This window comes from Carettochelys insculpta, chromosome 33 (genome assembly GCF_033958435.1).
Source record: "Carettochelys insculpta isolate YL-2023 chromosome 33, ASM3395843v1, whole genome shotgun sequence".
NCBI classification, from domain to species: Eukaryota; Metazoa; Chordata; order Testudines; family Carettochelyidae; genus Carettochelys; species Carettochelys insculpta.
The window spans coordinates 618,089-640,132 of NC_134169.1; the positions used below are offsets into that span (position 1 = coordinate 618,089).

Consider the following 22,044-nt stretch of genomic DNA (forward strand, 5'->3'; position numbering starts at 1 on the left):
TTGTTTACCTTGACACTACCAGTTGGGAAAGGATGCTGTTGTCAGAGTTGCCACCAGCGTGGTGCTCTGCTCTCTCCAATGTATCACTCAGCTGCGTGCGTGTGTTCCCTCTGTGCGCTGCCCCAGCTCCGCAGATAGCTGACACAGCAGACTCGAAGAGAACCCGCAATGACCACAGAGTCTAGTAAGGTGCCTCAGCCAGGTTTATTGCCATATTGGATACAGTAGTAGTTCCCTGTAGATTTCTTAGTCTAAGTCAGGGCATACTACAAATATGCACCCACAGTCAATGGACTCAGCTCAGTCAGTGGCAGGACTTTCCACTGCCCCCTCTGCCAGACCCCAGACCCAGACCACATCCCAAGATTACATTCTTATACACAGGTAGAAACAGCTTACTCATCACTCCTGACATATTGAGGTACAGCTCTTCTACATAGTCAGGTGCCGCCTCTCACCTTGTACATGGTGGTTTGAACAAAACCCTCTCCATCATATTACCCTTTTGCCCCTGTCATTCAGATGGGTCAGCCTTTTCTTTCTGATCTGTGGAACATTCCAGGGTCAGGTGTTCTGGGTACCACATACCTGTTTCAACACACAAACCAGACAGGTTTCTGCAACATCAACCCTCTTCTTGCCAACTTCTGAGAGCACTGCATTCCTTTTGCTTACAGATGCACTTTGCTTTCTGTTAGCAAAGTTTTGACCATCACTTTGGTTCAGGCCTAAGGCCTCAGACTAGGCCAGTACTTACTACAGATACTTCACCCCAGGTGGGATTTGAACCCACAATCCTTGGCTTAGAAGGCCAATGCCTTATCCATTAGGCCACTGAAGCAAAGGGAAGCAACAAGGGATAAAATTCTCTCTCAAAAATGTACATTTCTCACCAAGGAAGACAAAACATTTGCTCTTTCTTTGTCTTTGTTCTTTCTTTGTTGTGAATCTGAGAAATGCCCACGCACTAACTCTGCAGTAGCAACAAAGCAGTGACCCGCACCCAGCTAGATGTTCAGTTACAATCCCTGGCCATTCACCAGGAAGGGACATGTAGGCAACAGGTTCACAATGGCCATGAAAGGCAGCTGCTCAATGGGCTGGACACCATGAGCTGCTTGGCTCTGACACACACCGAGGATCTTTCTGGCACCCAGATGAGCATGTAAAGAAAGGGACATTGACATGATCATTTCTCCTCTCCTCCTGTACCTACACTGAAGGCAGCAACAATGTTGGAAAGACAAAGAAGCCTTTGACATGGCCTAATTGGAAAAGCATCCCAGGAAGCACAAACTGCTGGAAGTTATGGGGAAGGGAAACCTTCCAATCTGGCTCAGCTTGAGCACATTTAGGAATTAGACTGGAATTTCTCTTTTCTTTCTCTTGTAACAGTTCTGGACTCCTGCACCAATATCACCTCGAAACACATGCAACTGATCTTTTTGTGGGGAATAAATGCTTTTTAATGTTTCATCGAAGCTGCTGCAGTTTTGATTGACGTTTGGGGAGTCTATGAAAGGAAACGTGCAGGAAACTGGGCCTGTTGACCTCGTGAGGTCCCTTCCACTTCCAGTACTCTATGAAAGAGACTGGAGGATAGTCACCCCTTTGATTTACTGAGGAACTCATGAAGGAGCTCGGTCTGACAAGAGGGTCTACAGCTGTGTAATGTAAGCCTTTCATCTGAATGAAACAGCAGCAACCAGGGCCTGTTTCAAAATCTAGGGGTCCCTTTTTCATTTATCTCACATAGAACTGGCTCAAGCCCCCACCCAGGAGCCTGGGAAATTCGCACAGCCCTGGGTGCCTCGCAGGGGCAATGCTTCCCCACTCACAAGCACAGACTCTGAGTGTAGAAAATGAGCTTTTCCTGAAAGAGGCAGAAAAGTCATATGGCATAAGCTTGGGAAAATACCACACCCAGAGTTCACAACCAAGCCTCAAGTCAGTGTCCCCGCTCAAGCAGATGGAGCAGTGCACTGTGCCTCTCAGGCTCAGCAGTCCTATACTGGAAAGAGCCAATCAACACACCCAAACGTTCTCCCTAACCCCTTCAAAAGCCCCTTCTTACAATTCTTCCCAGTCTGTGCAGGCCCTGACACATCACTTCAGACTTGTGTACACTCACCCCTTCATAAAACTTGAGCATATGAGCGGACAGGAATAAGGGGACTTCGAAGTAGTCGGGTCATTGTCGAAGTGCCACAGAAGCCCGCATGCTAATGAGGTGCTGAATATGTAGTTCAAAACAAGACAGGCAGAGCAGCAGCTGCTCAGAAGACACCCAGCACTGCAGGTCAGGCGGTCACTCATCAGCACCCCAGTGAAGGGGTATGAGGAATGGGAATGGAGTGAAGGGAATAAAGGGCAGAGACCCTCCCAGCAAAGCATAGTGAAGCCTCCTGCTAGGTTTCACCTCAGACCCTGCCTATCCCCTCCCTCTTCAGCTGTGAGCAGGGCACACGGCCCATGTTCCCTGGCAGGGGGTAACACCATCTCCACATTCTGCAACTTGCTTCTGATGGAGGGACCCCAGTCTGCTGCCTGCTCCTGAGCTCAGCTGCTCCCAGCTCACCCAGAGCACATAGCCTTGGAGCAGCAGCTGCCCTGGCTGCTCTCCTACCACAGACACAGAGCCCACAGGAGTCACCCCAACTCCAGAACCTTCTGCCTGCTAAACCTGCCCACCGAAAGTGATGCAGACACAACTCCCCGCCGTCCCCTCCAGGGGTGTCTCCCTGTCAGGTGCATGGGTCACATGTGCATCACCACGTTCTCTCACCAGAGGCAGCCCAGCCTTGTGGGAGGGCTCTGTGGGCATCACTGCCTGCATCACAATGCCACTGCCTGGTGCTGCTGGGGTCTGGCAGCCTGGCTTTGCAGTGCCTGGTGTCCTCTGAACAGCTGCTGCTGGCTGGGTCACCTCCCTGGACCCAGAGTTTTGCTGAGCTACATGGGCAGTCTCACCAGATCACACCAGCATGAGCCCTCTAGGGATCTCTGGGCACACCGCCTAGCTCATCAGCACCAGCCAATTGCCCCAACCCCTCCAGCCAGCTCAGCCAAAGACCTGGATCCAGCAGGCATCATGAGTCACCTCACTTTCTCTCTCGCATTGGATCAGAGAGGGAAGCAGCACAGAGCCCCAACTAAATCATCCCAGCCAGGGTCTGTTCAAGCCAGGACTGGAAAACCTCTAGGGATGAAGATTGCAACACCTGTCTAGGTAAAGCATTGCAGTATTTCACCATCCTCCTGGTGAAATAAAAGCAGCACGACTCAAATACTGGACTGTTACTGCTGTGACCTGCATTTGAAACCAGGTTGCTGCAGCCACAATGCAGAGTACGAACCCCTGTTCGATCACAGCAGGCTACAGAAGGCCAGGATGGTGCTTTCTTTAACTGTCTCAGGTTTCACCTGACAGTCTGGGACCCAGCACGTGGCCCCAGGCATGGGCAGGGTTCTTGGGTTCCTGATGCACAAGGCAAGGTGAATGCAGCTTTCCCAGCCTGGGACTCAAACCCTGAAACCTCCAAATAAGGTCCTAACCCTGAGAGAGCCGGGCAGGTCACTGAAATAATATAGAAATAACAGACAGCTTTTTGCAAGGCAGTAAACCTCATTCTCCTCCAACGGTGCCAATTCCAAAACCGAGATTTTGGAATGGGGCTGTATAGGCAGGTAATTGGGGCTATTAAAAAATAAGTTATTCAAGAACAGCGTATTCCAAAACTACTCTGCTGTGCAGTGATATCCCCAGCATGGCCTCCAGGGTCTCTATTCACAGACAGGCTCTGTTTGTGCATGGAGGAGCCATTTTGAAATATGTTTTCTTTATTCTGGGGCTGCCTTGTGGCGTGAAGGCGTTATTGTGAACTAGATTATTTTGGAGGAATAATTCTGGAATAAACTCTTCTGAAATAACTCTGCACCTCTCTGGTCACTGCCTGTCAGCATCACGTAAAGCACCAGAATGTCCACTGTGGCCTGTGATAGCTGCACGGGGGAGGCTGGTGCCAGTGCTGGAAGCTCCTGAGGAGTGGGAGGGGATCTGGTTTGCTTGGCCTGTTCCCTCTGAGGCCACCTGTGATGCCTCCTCCCATTTCACCTCTTCCTATCCCAGCTCTGCCTCTTCCCCTGAGCTCTGCTGCCAGCTGCCTGCTGCTCTCTCCTCTCCTCCCCACAGGCCTCTCCCCGTTCCCCAAGGACCACCAGCCAACCCCACCTCTGCAGAGACCCCCCCACCCATCCTGTCACCTCTACCTCTCTGCCCCTCTCCTGAGCTCCCGTGGGCAAAGCTGCTCATCATGGACTTCCTCCAGGGCCTGCTCCTTGTGCTTCTGCACCTCACCCCCAAGGGCCCTTCCTGTGCCTTCCCCAGCCCTCTGCCCACCAGAGCAGCAGCTGGGGGACCTGAGTGAGGAAGCAGAACTCAGGCAGGAAGAGGAGCAGGGCAGGCAGGGACTGGCACCACTGGTGCGTTACCTGGGCCTGTGGTGCTGCAGTAGCAGGTGTCCATGGAGGGAGCCTGTGAGGCCAGAAGGCCTGTGAGGGGAGCTGGGGAGCAGAGAAAGCGAATGGAGCTGCTGTAGGGGCTGGTGCCCTTGGCAGAGGGCTCCTGCTGCTCCTTCCTGTGGGAGGTGTGTGTTGCAGAGCTGGGAATCTGGGGATCCTCACCTCCCCCAGGCCCACTCTGCAGCCCTTCCCTCTGCCTGGGGTGGTGACTCCGACTTGCTCCCTGCCAGCCTCTCAGCCTGGTTCCTTCAGCTCTTTGGGCCTCCTGCCCAGAGCAGCCGCAAGAAGGAAAACAGAGAAAACCTGCCCATGGCCAGCATGGGGCTTGAACCCACGACCTGGGCGTTATTAGCACCACGCTCTGACCAACTGAGCTAGCCGGCCAGCTGCAAAGGGTCTCACAAGGGGCCTTTTTGGAAATGAGCAACAGGCAGCTGCAGGGCCACTGGACTGAGATTTCCTCCCCTCCCCCACCAGCCTGGCCTCCCCTTTCAGACTCTCTCACCCATCCCCCACTGCTCAGAGCCCAGCTTGGAGTTCCCCCAGCCCCGGCTGCCCCTTGCCAGCTGTCCGGGGCCCTGCAGTGGATCCCTCAGATCCTGTCTCTCCCACCCCTCCCCAGTGCCCTGATCCCCTTGTCCTCTCAGACCCTGCCGACCCCCCCACTGCCCTTTTCCCCTCCTCCCTCAGCCACAAGCCCTGCCCGGGTTCCCCTTCACACCTGCCACCTCTCCCCGCTGGCAGCCGAACTCCTCCTCCCTCTGCACTGCACAGTCACCAGCTGAAACCTTGGGCCCTGCCCAGGGGCTGTGTCAGAACGTCTCCCACCTGCACAATTCATGTCCACTGCAGGAGTTTTGCTTCCCAGAAGGGTTAAGAAATGTTGGTGAGGAAGCAGAAGGAAGCTACAAGAGGGATCTCAGGTGTGTCAGGTCAGCACTGGGGACAGCTGGGGTGAGAGGTGAATTACCACTGGGGTGGGGGCAGAGCTGGGTGTGGCTGGGAGTGAGATGTTTCCTCTCACTCACTAGTGTGTGCACATGGGCTATGTCTACACGTGCACCCAAATTCGAAATAGCTTATTTCGATGTTGCGACATCGAAATAGGCTATTTCGATGAATATCGTCTACACGTCCTCCAGGGCTGGCAACGTCGATGTTCAACTTCGACGTTGCTCAGCCCAACATCGAAATAGGCACAGCGAGGGAACGTCTACACGCCAAAGTAGCACACATCGAAATAAGGGAGCCAGGCACAGCTGCAGACAGGGTCACGGGGCGGACTCAACAGCAAGCCGCTCCCTTAAAGGGCCCCTCCCAGACACACTTTCATTAAACAGTGCAAGATACACAGAGCCAACAACTAGTTGCAGACCCTGTATATGCAGCACGGACCCCCAGCTGCAGCAGCAGCAGCCAGAAGCCCTGGGCTAAGGGCTGCTGCCCACGGTGACCACAGAGCCCCGCAAGGGCTGGAGAGAGAGTATCTCTCAACCCCCCAGCTGATGGCCGCCATGGAGGACCCCGCTATTTCGATGTTGTGGGACGCGGATCGTCTACACGTCCCTACTTCGATGTTGAACGTCGAAGTAGGGCGCTATTCCCATCCGCTCATGGGGTTAGCGACTTCGACGTTTCGCCGCCTAACGTCGATTTCAACTTCGAAATAGCGCCCAACACGTGTAGACGTGACGGGCGCTATTTCGAAGTTACTGCCGCTACTTCGAAGTAGCGTGCACGTGTAGACGCAGCCATGGTGTGCAGGGACAGGGCTGGGGGGTGTCTCTGCAGCGGCAGGTCGAGGGCAGGAGCTGCTCCCGCAGACAGGGCAGAACAGAGCTCCTGCCGACAGGGAATTGTGTCTGTGTTACAAACGTGCTGGAGGAGCTGGCTGGCACAGGCAGCCCCCAGAACCACAAAGCTGTGAGACACAGACTCTCTTCTGGCAGCCACAGCAGCACCTTCCCCACACCCATCACACCTGCCTTTTCCTGAGCTCCAGGCTGTGACTAGATTCTTTCCAAAGCTCCTTTTCCATCAGCCTTTACCTTCCCCAGCAGGGAGAGAGATTGCCAAGGGAGGTCTTCTCTGCTCCCCAGCCAGACATAGGAAAACATTCAGAAAGACATACAACAGGGCACCACCGGGAACTGAATCCATGATCTCCTGTTTATTAGTCAGTTATGTTAGCCAGCTAAGTCACCTTATTATGTCACTGCTTGCTGATAGGGAGGTGACTGTGTTAGTCTGTATCTTAAACCAAAAAAATGGTCTTGTTGCACTTTAAAGAAATGTGTCTTTGTGGGGCCAACGCACACGGTTGGACTGTCCACAACAACACCTTCCCATTCCCCAGCACAGACATTGTGCCAGAGGGAAGCTGCAGTTGCTGCCCAGAGGACATTGAGGACAGGAGGAGTTAAAATTCTCCTTTCACATATTGGCTGTGTCTACATGTGCCCCAAACTTCGAAATGGCCATGCAAATGGCCATTTCGAAGTTTACTAATGAAGCACTGAAATGCATATTCAGCGCTTCATTAGCATGCGGGCGGCAGCCGCGCTTCGAAATTGACGCTCCTTGCCGCCGCGTGGCGTGTCCAGACGGGTCTCCTTTTCGAAAGGATGCTGCCTACTTCGAAGTGCCCTTATTCCCATGAGCTCATGAAAACCTCAAGAAAACTACCTGAAATGGAGCACCTATTCAGATGAAGTCAAATGCTCCACCCCTGAGCTCTGCCCCTCTTTACCAGTTTAAGATGGTGAGAGTTTTGTTTCTCTGTAGAGGCAACTCAACCTTTCTCAGAAGGAATGTGCACATGAGAATCTGTCTAGTCAAGGAGTGCAGGGTGCCAAACTATCAAGAGTCACAGGTATCAAGAAAAGATTCAAATGGCAGGTCTCAGGGTGTGATGGACAGCTATCTATCTATCTATCTATGTTCATTTAGAACTCTGAATTTTTCTATCTCAGTTCAAATCAATGTGGGTCCTCCAGGTAGCACTGAGGTTTGCTATAAATCTCTCTTTGTCCAGGGTTTTGTTTTCTTATCCACAGGTGCACCTGAGTGAGGGCTTTTTCATCCTGCTGGATAAGTGAGGCCCACCAGAATGCCTCCTCCAGTATCCACCTTTTGGGGAAATTTCCAGCAATTGGCCTGCATCCCCCATTTGTTCAAAGCCCTCCCCTTCCATGAAGGCAAAGGGGCCTTGCTGTTGTGTTCACCTGAGTTGCTCTAAGGGAGACCACTGTCATGGCTGAAACCCTCTTACCATCTCCTCCCATTGAGCTTGCCACTCTTTTACTCGGGGGACAGGGCCCCGCTGAAGCTCCACCTTCTTCCCCCACCAGCAGCATGACAAACCTACAGTGGGCTTTGTTGACTGGAAAACAATAAAGGTATAAAGAATAGAGCTTTGAGGCCAGCAGAACTGGAGAGGAAATGGAGAGCAAAGAAAACCACTGGAACTGCTGTGGAGGGCAGGTGTCGCTTGGCAGGGTGCTCCTACTGCCTCTTCATGTGGGAGGTGTGTGGTGCAGTGGGAGCTTCTGGGGGGCTGGCTTTGTGCTATGGGAGGATGGGTCCAGGAAGCCCCAACCTCACCTGGTCCAGACCCACTAGGAAGCCTGTCCCATATGTACAGGTAATGACCATTAAGCCTTCCTCTGCCACATGGACTGGAGACCCTGTCCCTGGTGGGGTGTTTTTGGACAGCAAGAATTTTGGCGGTCAGGTCAACAGAGTGGGGACAGGACAAGAACCTTGTGATCAACATCATCTCCTGGGATGGGGAAAGGCTGGCCAGGCTGGGTCCAGGGCTCATGTTCTTCTCAGTCAGGTGAAGGAAGCAACCAAGCAAAGGGAGGGATGGAGTTGGCCAAAGCCCCTTCCCAACAGGCTGGTAAGCCTCACCACATGCTGTGCACCTCACCTGTGCATGCTGGTGTCTCCTCCCATCAGGGCTAGAGATTGCTCTCTGCCAGCAAAGTAAACGGTGGCACGGCCTTCCTTACCCATATGTTGACTGCACAGCTGCATAAGGCACCTCAGCATTTCCCAGTTCATTCCATTCATTGCAATGGGAGCTGGGCCCCTGAGACCCCAATCCCAGCCCTGTGTTCCTTCCGTGCTGTGTGGGCCATGCTGCCAGGGAACAGAGAGGCCATGGGGATGCCGAAACTGATCTACAGGCTCGGGGACTCTGCCTAGACAGTTCTGTGCCTCCAGCAAATCCTCCAGGGGCTGCAGGGCATTGGGTAGCAGCAGTATCCCTTGTGCAGCAGCGTAGATTGGGGACATATCAATCTCTGGTGCAGCCGTGTGGTGGTGCAGTGGGGTAAAGCAGGTTCACCTCCCACTAGCCCTTCCCCACTCCTAAAAGTGACCAGTGTAACCAGCAGCAGCTCCTGGGGGTGAGGGGCAAGTGGATCCATGCACTCTCTTCCATTTGTAGGCACCACCCACCACTTCGTATCCGCCGTGGTTCCCCCTTCCTGGCCAATGGGAAGCGCAGGGGAGATTACTGCAGTCAAGGGCCAATGTGAGTTCCCCCTTCACTGCCTCCCACAGGGACTGCAAGGAACATGGCAGCCATTAAAGAGAATAGTTGAGACTCCAAGGCCAAGGAGCAGAGCGTAGAAGATCCAAAGCCTGAGGAAGTGAAGCAGGGCCAGGGTCAGTAGGAGTCACAGACTCATAGAGCTCAATAATTGGAAGGGACCTGAAATGCCCATCGAGTCTAGTCCCATTTCCTCATGGCAGGACCAAGCACCATCTCTAGTGGGGTGAGCAAACCTCAGGGGGCATGAAATTTCATAAGGGGGCCACAGCCCAGTCAGCTGCTGGGTCTCAGGCTCACCCACCTCATTAAAAATGATGAAATCTCTTCCTGTTTCGAGGTCTGCGTCATCACATTTATACATCGATGAATAAAGTTTTTCCTTTCTTCAGAGTTCTTTTCTTACACATGCCCAAATGGGCTTTTTTATATATGAACATCACTGAAATTGTTGTCGGTTCTGACCACATTAGAGAGGTTGTGGGGTCGTTGCTAATTTCAGGGAGGAAAAGTGGGGACCAATCTAAAAAGTTTTCTTATCCCTGATCTAGATCTTCACTGTTGGATATTTATCCATCTTCTAAAATATCTCCAAAGATGGAGATTTTGCCCTTACCCGAGGAAATTTATTTCAGTGCTTAATTGCCCTGACAGGAAATATTTCCTAACGTCCAACTGAAATCTCCCTTGCTGAAATTAAACGGGAATTCAATTTAATTAAATTAAAAGGAAAAAATTTTATGATTTCTAGATATATTCCCTGTTAGATAGATGGATAGATTGATGTCAGATATCTATCTATTCGTCATTACTCTGGAAAGATCAGGGATTATAGAACTCACTGCTCAAAGAATTAAATTTAAGCTTGACAGAGAAATAAAATTGTGAAATGTGCAGACCTGAGCACAGAGATGTTCTGCACGTGAATTATGATACAGACCCAAAAGTGTGGATTTTGGGTCCTTTACCTTCCAGTCACTGCATTAATGTCCTCCAAACACCCCCGGGGTGTGGGGATTTCTCTAGCCCTGGGCGCCTTCCAGTGCAGACCAAGTGCCTGTCTGGTGTGCGCTTTGGTGCCACACTCCCGACTGCACCATGCAGGAGGCCTGTGATCTGCAGGGTCGTCAGATGAGATGACCTCTGCAAACAGCCTGTGGCACAGAGCAGCCTCTGGTGTTCCCATGTGCAGCCGGCTGAAGGCTGAAGGTGAAGGCTGATGGTAGAGGAGCCCTGGAAACATTCAGGTACAGAGCAGAGCTCAGGAAAACAGCTGGAACTGGTGTGGGGAAGGTGGTGCCTCTGCCTGCAAGAACAGAATCTGATTCTTCCAGCTCTGGGGCTGTCTGTGCACAGAGGGTGACAGTGCAACCTCTCCAGGTGGGGCAGGGCAGGAGGGGGAGAGTTACTCTCCTCTCACATCCCTTTGTTTGTCACTGACAAAACCCAAACGAGTTAGGAGAAAAGTCCCAGAGGCTCTGTGGCTCCCCTGCCCATGGACCTCCCAGGTAAGGGGAGATTAGGAAAGCAGCACCCAGTGGTGACTGGACAAATCTTTCTGGCTGCCTCTCACCTGCTTTGCAGCACCTCTGGGCTGTGCTGGAGAGTTCAGAGAGCTGCAGGAGGCGGCTGCCGTCCTTCTGGAGGAAGAAGTAACAGACTCTGACAGGTGGACAGCTGAGGTGGCTGCAGAGTGGGCCTGGGGAACATGGGAACTGAGGTGGCTGTAGAGTGGGCGTGGGGAGCACGGGAGGAACCCCAAAGCCCTTTGTCTGTTACTAAGGCAGGGAAGTGATGCCCTTGATTCTTGTTAATCACCAACAGGTCTATGGAGCCAAGGGCTCAGCATTAGGTCCTGGGCCACTGAGCACTGGGGAATCCCATTCACAGTGTGTATTGCCTCCTGGCCCTCTCCTGCCCCAGACCTGCCTCTGCAGAGACACACCCCACACTAGCGAGCAACAGTGTTGGCCTGTGCTTGGAGTCTGCCCAGCACAGGCACTGGGAGGCAGCAGGCTCAGCTGTGCTAGAAGTAGCATCGCACAATAGGACTGGAACTCAACAAAGCTCAGCAGGATGGTGCCTATGAAGGTTCAGTGAGGATGGGATTCAAACCCTGCAGAGCACAATGGATTAGCCGTCCATCGCCTTCACCACTCGGCACCTCACCCAACATGCCTGGAACTTTTTCATATGTCCCAACTTCAACCCTGCCAGGAACCTTTCTGCCACTCACTGGCTGGCTGGGGACATGGGAAGCGCAGGTTTGGCCCAACAGGGCTGTGATCACTCATGTCCCCTGCAGAGCTGCTTCCTGGGGTGAGCAGGGGACTGTGGTGCCCTGCCCTGGGAGCAGCACAGCTCAGCCCATGTGTCCCTGCTGGGTGGGTCCAGAGCAGGGCCATGGGCAGGGTCTGCAGCCTTTGTGTCTCCTCCTGTCACGCTCTGCTCCTTTCCAGCTGCTCTGTTAGCACAGCAGCTCCAGCTGGATTGGCCCCTTCTCTGCCAGGTCAGTCTGTGAGGGGCTGATGGGAGGCAGGTTCAGGAGCAGGCGTTGGCTGGGTCTGGCTGGGACTGAACATGTGGGATCAGGCAGGGGCACTTGCCTGGCACAGCTTCTTTTGGCTGAGGGGCAAAGATAGTTCTGTGATTCCCAGCCAGTGACATCAGTGAGGGAAAAGCCTTCAAGTACATGCTGGGAAAGAGTTTCTGTGCACTAGCAGCAGGGCATCTGCTGGGCTCTCCTGCTGTACAACAGGGTCTGGTTCAATATCTTCTTGTCACATGGGTGCTGGGCTTATATGTAAGAGAGGTTTTTGGAGAAAGAGATGAGCCCTTCTGGGCATAAGAGTGAGCCCCACAAACAGAGGCATTCATGCTTCTGCCTGGTTTTGAACCAGGGACCTTTTGCGTGTTAGGCAAATGTGATAACCACTACACTACAGAAGCTCTACTGTCCTGTCTCTTGCCCTCCCCTAAATTGTATCCTCAAGCCACTGCTTGCCCTGCCACATGTGGATGGGGGACCTTATAGAAATTGAGGGGAGTATTTTACTGGCTCAGCTGCTCAAGGAGAGGGAAGCAACTGCACTCACAACTGGGACTTTCAATATCAGCTCTTCCAGAATTGAGGTCCTGACTGGTTATGCAAATAGGACATGGAATATTTAAGTCTGCACCTCATTTGCATTTCCTATAGGCCACACTTCCACGCCACTTCCAAAAGGGCTGGGCACTGTAGCCACAGCCTTGCTGTGTAGCTGCTCCACGGGACTTTTTGAAAGAGCTGTGGCTTTTTTGAAATAAAACTCTCTAGTGCAGACATAGCCGTGGGGAAAAAGTAGTAAAGCAGAGCCAGGCTGCAGCCAAAACAATTGCAACAGCTTATAACAAAGAAATGTGTAAGCAAAAACCTTACTTCTGTTTACTTAAGCGCCTGAGCCCCCCCCCCCACACACACACAAACTTTGATTCCCTCCACATCCCAGTGCAGAAACAGGAGCCATCTCACCACCTTGTGCTGGGAGTTGTGGCCTTTCTTTTGTGTCTCCCTTTCCCTGACCTCACCCCCCTCGCCCTGCCCTTCCCCCATCTGACGGGGTCCTCAGCCCGGCCGGTGGGGGAGGGGCAGCCATGCCTCACTCCTTCCTTCCCTTCCATTCTCCTCCCCCTCCCCCGCTCTCTCTTAAAGGCCCCCACCCCCAATAAACTTTTTCCCTCTCAAGACCCACCAATATGGCCCCCACGCCCACTGGAGGGTCATCCGGTAACCCCTCCCTCCCTCTCCCCTCCACGGTGACCCCTCCTATCCCCGAAACGGCGGCCCACTCGTCCAGGGCTGCCCAGAACTCTACTACCACCATATCGGCTGAGGGTGCGGGCGCAGGCTCCGGGGCTCCTACTGCCTCCGCTGCGGCGCCCCCTGGCGACCCAGCCCCAAACCCTCCCCCCCAAAAGGGCAGGAGGGGCCAGGGGAAAAGAAAGGGCAAGAGCCCCGCCCGGAAGGCCAAACCTCCCGTGGCAGGGACTCTCCCCCAGGCTGCCCAAACACCGAGTGCAGCCTCCCCTTCTTCCCTTCCCCCTGCTCCCTCCACCGCTCCTGGGGGCCCCGACCTCTCGGCCCCCAGGTCGTACGCCCAGGCGGCGGCCGCCGCCTCGCACCCTACTCCTGCCGCCTCCGCCGGGACTACCATCCCCAACGGTCGCGGCCCCTTCCCCGCGCTCACCAGGAGGCACGGAGTCCGCTGCCTCCTGGTGGCTGCCTCGCCCCACGTGGAGACCTACGTGCGGGCGTTGGCACGGGTGGTGGGGCCCGCGGCCGTGGTGGCGGCCTCCCGGATGTTCGGGAAGATTGTTTTCTTCCTGGCTTCGGAGGCCGCCGCCCAGGAGGCGGTGGAGAGGGGCCTGGCGGTTGGGGGCGTGCACGTGCCCCTGGAGCCGCTGGAAGACCTGGGCGTGCGGGTGGTTTTTTTTTCTGTTCCACCCTTCCTTCCCAACTCTGCCCTTCTGCCCTTCCTCACCGCCCTGGGCCGGCCTTTGACGGTCCTGAGTCCCCTCCCCCTAGGCTGTAAAGACCCCGCCCTACGGCACGTGCTCTCCTTCCGCCGGCAGGCCCGGGTCCAACTGCCGCCGGCGGCAGCACAGGGCGGGGTGGCCCAGGAGGGGACTATACTGGTGCCCTATCAAGGGGCCCAGTACCGGGTCTTTTATACCCTGGGGGAGGCCCGGTGCTTTATGTGCCGGGCGGCGGGGCACGTCCGGAGGGACTGCCCCCTGGCCCGGCACGAAGGGGAGCCCGGGACCTCCTCCGACCCTCCTCCTCTCGTCCCGGACGGATCCATTGCCGCTCGGGCGTCGGAGGATGCCCGGACGCATGGTGCCGGGCAAGAAGAAGCAGGCGCTGGCGCCCGAGCGGGCACAAGAGCCGGGCCTGCGGAGGAGAGGGAGGAGGGGCCGGCGGCAGGACCAGAAGGGGGCCCGTCCCGGGGCGGGTCGTCCCTCCCCCTTGCCGCCCCGCCCCCCTCTTACCTCCCTCCCTCCTCGTCGGCCCTGTCCCCTGGCCCCTCCTCCTCTACTGCCCAGCCCGCCCCCTCGGAGGGCTGGGTGCTGGTGGGGGGGAAACGAAAGAAGAAAAGTGCGCGCACCTGGCCCCCCACCCTGTCGGAGGACAAGGTGGAGGCGCCGCGCAAAGCGCTAAAAAGAGCCACCAGCCCAGACCCACCTGCCGAACCCCCGGCTACCGATCATCCGCCGGGGGCGACGGGGGCTGCCGCGGTGGCGGCTGAGAAAGGCGACATCCTCTCCGCCCCGGAGCCAGAGCCTCAGGAAGCCGAGAGGGTTTTTTGTGCACCCGCGCCCTCCTCCGACACCCCTCCGGCCGCGACCCAGACTACTGCTGCGGAGCATCCGGAGGAGGTGAGCCCCGGCCTCGCCCTCCTCTCACAGGAGGTCGAGGCCCTAGGCCTCACGCCGGTGGCCCTGGACGTGGACAGCCTCCTACTGGAGGTCTGTGGGCCGTCCATCCACTCACCCCCACTCTCTCCACTCTCCCCCTCCCCATCTACCAGCGACCCTTTGATTACCACCCCCCTCTGCCTTGGGACATCCCAGGAGGCGACCCCCCCCTTAATTAGGGATGACCTCCCCACGGGAGCCGGCCAGCCCCTGGGCACCCTGGGGGAAGCAGAGTTCCCCATCTCCCCCGCCTTTGGCCCCGGAACCGAAGACCCCAACACCTACCCCCTCGACCAGTTGGCACTTCCTGCCGAGCATGTCGGCACTTCGCCCATGCCCCCCTCCCCCGCCCCACCGTCCGAGGAAGCCCCTCCTCCCGAGACACCTTCTCTCCATACCCCCGCCCCTGCTCCCATCTTAGCCCCATCACCTGCCATCATTCCCGTACCTTCTCCTAGCCAACGCCCCGCCACAGAACTTGCAACCCTGCCCCCTCCAGACCCTCCCCTCCCTCCCCTCCCTCCTGTGCCTCCTCCCCCTCCCCCTCATGAACCTCCCCCTCCCCTGATGAGTCTCATCCCCCCTGCCCTCACCCCCACCCCTCCTCCTCCCACCCCTCCCCTTGATCCCTGCCCACTCACACCTGCCCCCGAGACCATAGTCCCTCAGGAGCCCCCCCCTATATCGCCCTCTCCCAGCACTTCCGGGGCTGCTCTCCCTCTGCCACCCCCATCCCCCCCAAAACCAGACCCCAGTCCCCACCCCAACCTTTTCTCTGGCCGTGGGGCCCAAAGCAACATAAGGCCGACGGGTACTGGAGACCCCGAGGCCTCGGCACCCCTTGCGCTGGTGGGAGGGATGCGCCAGTTCTTGGAGGACATTCGTGGCTCCAAGAACAAGGTTGCTCTCGCCCTCCAGCGCTGGGGGGACTTTCATACCATCCTGGGATCCATGAGGGCCCTTCTCAAGGAGGGCACGGGGACCGGGAGGAGGGACGCCACGGCTTACCAACGGGCCCGCAGCTTCCGTGACGCCCTCGTCACCTTTGGGGTTGGTCACGGTTTGCTGCGTGGCCCCACGGGAACTGTCGGTACTCCCTCCGGCGAGGATCCTCCCCAGCCCTCCACATGGCGCCGATCATCCTTGCCACTCTGAATGCCGGGGGCTGCGGGTCGGGTCTCCGTAGGTGCCGAGTGCTCTCCTTCCTTCGGGAGGGGGGGTACTCGGTCACCTTCCTACAGGAGACCCACACTACCCCAGCCGCCGAAGCTAAGTGGCGGCTGGAGTGGGGAGACGGGGTCCACTTCAGTCACCTTTCGGCCCACCGGGCCGGGGTGGCGACCCTGTTCTCCCCAGACCTGCGGCCCGAGGTGCTGGGGAGCGTCGAGGTTGTGCCCAGCCGCCTGCTGTATCTCCGGGTGCGGGTGGAGGGGTTGCCTCTCCATCTCGTCAATGTCTATGCCCCGGCACGCCGCCCGGAGAGAACCCCCTTCTTCCGGCAGGCGGCAGCCTTCCTCGACACCATCGATCCTCGCGAGTGCCTGGTCCTCGGCGGGGATTTCAACTGCACCCTCGAGGAGCGGGACCGCACGGGGACCGAGCAGTGCCAGGCCGCTGCGGGCGTCCTCAGGGAGCTTCTCATCCATCGCTCCCTGGTGGACGTCTGGCGCAGCCACCACTCGGACGAGGACGCTGGCTTCACCCGCGTCCGAGTGGTGGGCCATAAATCTGTACACTCCCGGTTGGACCGCATTTACATCTCACGGTACCACCTCTTCCGGGCCCACGCCTCCAGCATGCGGCCGGCCCCCTTCTCGGACCACCACCTGGTGGCCGTGAAGGCTTCCCTCTCGCTGGGGAAGCGGGGGTCGGCCTACTGGCACTTCAATAACAGCCTGCTGGAGGACGTGGGCTTCGTGGCGTCCTTCCGGGAGTTCTGGCTGGCCTGGCGCGAGCAACGGCGCGCCTTTCCCTCGGCACGGCGGTGGTGGGATCTGGGAAAGGTGCGCGCGCGGCTCTTCTGCCGCGACTATACTCGGGGGGCCAGCCGGCGGCGGGATGCGCTGATAGGGCAGCTGGAACGGGAGGTCCTTGAGCTGGAGAGGCGTCTAGCCACCAGCCCCAGCGATCCATCCCTCTGCGGCACGTACCAGGAGAAGAGGGACGAGCTCAGGGCCCTCGACGCCCTCCGGGCACAGGGGGCCTTGGTGAGGTCGCGAATCCAACTCCTCCGGGAGATGGACCGCGGCTCCCGCTTCTTCTATGCCCTGGAGAAAAAGAGGGGTGCCGAAAAACACATCCTCTGCCTTCTTGCGGAGGATGGCACCCCTCTTACGGATCCGGTGGAGATGCGCGAGAGGGCCCGCGCCTTCTACGCCACCCTTTTCTCCCCGGATCCGACCGACGCTGACGCCTGCAGGGTGCTCTGGGACCAACTGCCGTCGGTCAGCATGGGCGACCGGGACCGGCTAGAGCTCCCTCTCACTCTGGCCGAGCTCTCGGAAGCCCTCCGCCTCATGCCCACCAACAAATCCCCGGGCATGGACGGGCTGACCGTGGAGTTTTACCGCGTGTTTTGGGACGTCCTCGCCCAGACCTGCTCAGCGTCTGGGCCGAGGCCTTGCAAAGCGGGGTCCTCCCCCTGTCATGCAGGCGTGCGGTCCTCACCCTGCTGCCTAAGAAGGGGGACCCCCGCGACCTCAGGAATTGGCGTCCCATCTCGCTCCTCAGCACGGACTACAAGATCATTGCTAAAGCCATCTCCCGTCGCTTGGGGTCCGTGCTGCAGGACGTGGTCCACCCCGACCAGACCTACACCGTCCCGGGCCGCACCATCCTCCATAATCTGTCCTTGGTCCGGGATCTCCTCGAGCTCGGGTGTAGGGACGGCCTGTCGTTCGCCCTCCTGTCCTTGGATCAGGAGAAGGCGTTCGACTGGGTGGACCACGGGTATCTCCTGGGCACCCTGCAGGCCTTCGGCTTCGGACCCCGCTTCGTCGGGTTTCTCCGGGTGCTGTACGCTGCCTCGGAGTGCATGGTCAAGCTCAACTGGACCCTGACCGCTCCGGTCAGCTTCGGACGGGGAGTACGACAAGGCTGCCCGCTCTCAGGACAGCTGTACACTCTGGCCATCGAGCCCTTCCTCTGTCTCCTTCGTCAGCGGTTGATGGGGTTGGTGCTTCCAGAGGCAGGGCTGCGGCTAGTCCTGTCGGCGTACGCCGACGACGTGCTCCTCGTGGTTCAGGACCCGGGAGACCTGGCGCGTCTGGAGGCTTGCCAAGCTATCTACTCGGCAGCCTCCTCCGCCCGGGTCAACTGGGTCAAGAGCTCTGGCCTGGTGGTTGGGACTGGATGGCAGACGAGCCGCCTCCCGCCCGCGCTTCAGGCCATCCGGTGGAGCGCGGGTCCGCTGCTCTATCTCGGCGTCTTTCTATCCGCCACGCATCCCTCTCCGCCGGAAAACTGGCAGGGTTTAGAGGGCAGGGTCGCTGAGCGGTTACGGAGGTGGACGGGGCTGCTCCAGTGTCTCTCCCTACGCGGGAGAGCACTGGTGCTGAATCAACTCGTCCTGTCCATGCTCTGGTACCGCCTCAGCACCCTGGTCCCACCCCCTGGGTGCCTGGACCAGCTCCAGAGGTCAATCCTGGAGTTTTTCTGGCCAGGACTGCACTGGGTCTCTGCAGGGGTACTCCACCTCCCCCCGGAGGAGGGAGGACAGGGCCTGACTTGCATGCGCACTCAGGTCCATGTCTTCCGCCTCCGGGCCCTGCAGGGACTCCTCAACACCGACACCAACAGTGCAGATAGTCCGGCATGGAGTACGCTGGCGCACGCTTTCCTCCGCCGTCACCGAGGGCTCCGATACGACCGGCAGCTCTTTTATTTATCCTGGAGAGACCGTCCGCAAGGCCTCTCGGAGCTGCCGGCCTTCTACCAGGACCTCCTCCGCACTTGGCAGCTGCTTGCAGCCTCCAGGTCCTTAGGGGCCACCGCGGGGGAAGACCTCCTCGCGGAGCCCCTGCTACACAACCCCCACCTTCGTGTGCAGGCGGCGGAGTCTCCCGCGGTGCGCCGGAGGTTGGTCCTAGGTGGAATCACCAGGGTCGGAGACCTCCTGGACTACGACCGGGGAGACTGGATGGAAGCCCCGGCGCTCGCCCAGCGCATGGGGCTCTCCAGCCTACGCTCCCCCCGTCGCGTACTCGAGGAGGTGAAGGCCGCCCTGCCGCCCACTGCTCACGTCTACCTCGGCCGGGTCCTGCGAGAGGGTGCACCCCGCCCCCCTCGCACTCCTAGCCTTCCGGACCTCTCCGTGGGCCCCCGGCTTCGCGACCCTGCCCGCCCCCCTCCCCCCCACCACCTCAGCCGGCTGCATACCTTGCAGCCGGTCCCCTTCCGAACCGCGCCTAGACATCTTCTGTACGCGCTCGTGCTTCACACGCTCCACTTCCCCACCCTCGTGTCCCGCCCCGACCACAAGTGGCGGGACCTCTTGCCGCCATCGGAGGGTGGGGAGCCCCGGTGGGCCAGCCTCTATTCCACTCTGGTCCCGCGGCCCGCCGGGGACATCAGCTGGAGAATCCTCCACGGAGCGGTGAGCACGGGCGTGTACCTGGCGCGGTTCACCCCCATCCCAGACACCTGCACCTTCTGCGGCATGAGGGAGAACCTGGCGCACATCTACGTTGAGTGCGCCAGGCTGCAGCCCCTCTTCCGGCTCCTCCAGAACCTCCTCTTGAGGTTCTGGCTGCACTTTTCCCCGCACCTCCTTATCCTGTCACACCCTATCCGCGGCCCCACAAAGTCGCGGGACCTCCTCGTCTGCCTCCTCCTGGCCATGGCCAAAATGACCATCTATAAAACCAGGGAGAGGAGGCGACCTGCGACTGTGGGGCCTACTTCCGTTTCTCCCTTCGCTCACGAATCCGAGCAGAGTTCCTCTGGGCTGCGTCCACCGACTCCCTGGACACCTTCAAGGAGCGGTGGGCGCTGTTCAGGGCACTCTGCTCGGTATCCCCTTCCGGCTCCCTCGTTCTAAACCTTTGACCCTCACTCCCGTCCCTGTTTTTTTCCTTTGTTGTCCCCCGTATTCACTTGGTGCCTGGGCATTTTTAGTGGGCCCCCCCTCACTGTGAGAGGGGCCTTTTAGCTGTGGGCAGGCCATGCCTGCCCACCCCCCCCCCCCCCAGTAACACCAATAGGAGCACAGACAGCCCCAAACCCCCATGTACATTGTGAGCTTTCAGGGGGGGGCAGGGGCGGGGCTGGGGGCCGAAAGCAGATCCCCTTGGTTCCCTGGGCAGGAAGTTACAAGGACAGCAGTTTTATTGGAGAATGTGGGTATCGATCCCACTGCCTCTTACATGCTAAGCAAGCGCTCTACCATTTGAGCTAATTCCCCTCTGGGCAAGTGAATGTTCTGCCCCAGCCACCTCATTGTTGAGTCCATATGTCCCTGCAGCTCCCCAGACTCCTTTCCTAAGATGACACTTGTAAAACCAGTTCCTGTCAGCTGGCTGAGCGGTTTCGACAGTGCTGCTAAAAATGTCACAGTGACGGTTTCAAGATCCAGGTGAGACTTTGGGCCATCTTGACTAAGTGGCCTGGCTGCTATGGATGGGAAGGTTCCAGCACGCACAGGGAGTTGTGCAGGTCCAGCCTTGTGGGAGGGCTCTATGGGAATCCCTGCCTGCATCACAATGCCACTGACTGGGGGCGCTGGTGGTGCTTTCTAACAGCTCTGGCTAGTAAACACACCCAGATGGGGCACTCCGAAAACAGCTCTAGAAATAAATCACTCACATGGCCAGTGATTAAAAGCATAAAAATATGCCCCAGAGCCCCAATGTGAACCCCTCCTCCCACAGACACTGACTGTCCATCATCTCCTCTGCAGCTGCTCTCAGAAATGAAGCATCTGCCAAAGCACCACATGCTACAGACCTCTGCAGCTCACAGAGCCACCCCTGTTGTGTGTATATCACCTGCCCATGTAGATCAGTGAAACTCTGAGCCCAGGTAGGTGACACGGTTAGAGGCCACCAGGCAGTGCAAAGCCAGGGTGCCAGGCACCAGCAGCCCCACGCAGTGGCATTGTGATGTAGGCAGGGATTCCCACAGAGCCCTCCCACAGAGCCCTTCCACAAGGCTGGCACTGCACAGATCCCTGTGTGTGCTGGAACCTCCCCATCCACAGTAGCCAGGCCACTTCATCACGATGCCCCAAGGGCTCACATAGAGCTTGAAACCGTCACCATGGCATTATTTGCAGCTGTGTCTAAAGAGCTCAGCCAGCCAGCTGGTAGGAACTGGGCTAACAAGGGTCATCTTTGGACAGGAGCCAGGGGAGCTGCAGGGACGTATGGAGTCAGCAATGAGGTGACTGGGGCAGAACATCCCATTTTCTAGAGGGTGTTCGCTCAAATAGTAGAGCGCTTGCTCAGCCTGCACAAAGTAGTGGGATCAATACCCACATTCTCCCATAAAACTGCTGTCCTTGTAACTTCCTGCCCAAGGAATCAAGGGGAGCCGCTTTCGCAGCCCACCCCCCCGGAAGCTCACAATGTACAGGGGTTTTGGGTCTGTCTGTGTTGAATGATGTGCACTGGCACAAGAGAGCACTATCATCATCTTGTCTCCCACCTGGTGGGAAGAGGAAGTGCTCTCACGTGCAGGCTGGATTTGAAAGAGGAAGTCAGGGCCATGGGCTGCCTCAGGTGAGAGAAAGTGGTGATGCACAGGTGAGCCATGTCCTGAAAAGGGAGATACCCCTGGAGCAGGTAGGAACAAGTTGCAGGTGGGTCATTTTGGTGGGCAGGTTTCACACTGCACATGCAGAAGGTTCTGGAGTTGGGGTGACAGCTGTGGGGTCTGCTCCTGTGGGCTCTGTGTCTGTGGTAGGAGAGTAGACAGGGCAGCTGCTGCTCCAAGGCCATGTGCTGTGGGTGAGCTGGGAGCAGCTGAGCTCAGGAGCAGGCAGCAGACTGGGGTCCCTCCAAAGGAAGCACATTGCAGCAGGGGCTGATGTTGTTACCCCTCTGCCAGGGAACATGGGCCGTGTTAATGTTGTGCTCAGGGGAAGAGAGGGAGGGGATAGGCAGGGTCCAAGGGGAAACCTGGCAGGGGCCTAGTACAGTGGGTGAGGTGCAGCAGGGTCTGAGGGAATTCCTAGCCAGGGCTCAGGGCAGTGGGGAATGGGAGACAGAGTCTGAGGGGGAGATTCCAAGTTAGGGTTCAGGGTGGTGGGGGAGGGGCTGAGGGGATGCCTGGGTGGGATGCTGAAGAGGGAGGGAGGGAGGGACAGCAATCTCACTCCAGGAGCCATACAGCAGCTGCCTGTTCTGAGCTGTTGCTCTGTAGCTTGGATAGTTTAGGTGGGCAGCGCATGGTGCTCATAAAACCAAGGGGTCCAGCCCTTGCTAGCCAGTAGACAAGTGCAGGGTGTTGCTCTGTTACCCTTTGCTGGACTGCTATAGGCACCAATGTCCAAAGACATGAAGGAAGCTGAGTGG

At 57.6% G+C, this 22,044-nt stretch overlaps 4 non-coding genes across 4 annotated transcripts; all 4 read right to left on the reverse strand.

Annotated features, from left to right (window-relative positions):
* Positions 1–768: 768 nt before the first annotated feature.
* Positions 769–841, reverse strand: TRNAR-UCU (transfer RNA arginine (anticodon UCU)). The gene has a single exon. It is a non-coding gene; the product is annotated as a tRNA-Arg (tRNA).
* A 3,990-nt stretch (positions 842–4,831) lies between these two features.
* Positions 4,832–4,905, reverse strand: TRNAI-AAU (transfer RNA isoleucine (anticodon AAU)). The gene has a single exon. It is a non-coding gene; the product is annotated as a tRNA-Ile (tRNA).
* A 7,050-nt stretch (positions 4,906–11,955) lies between these two features.
* On the reverse strand, positions 11,956–12,028 carry TRNAV-AAC (transfer RNA valine (anticodon AAC)). The gene has a single exon. It is a non-coding gene; the product is annotated as a tRNA-Val (tRNA).
* A 7,833-nt stretch (positions 12,029–19,861) lies between these two features.
* On the reverse strand, positions 19,862–19,934 carry TRNAA-AGC (transfer RNA alanine (anticodon AGC)). The gene has a single exon. It is a non-coding gene; the product is annotated as a tRNA-Ala (tRNA).
* Positions 19,935–22,044: the final 2,110 nt, after the last annotated feature.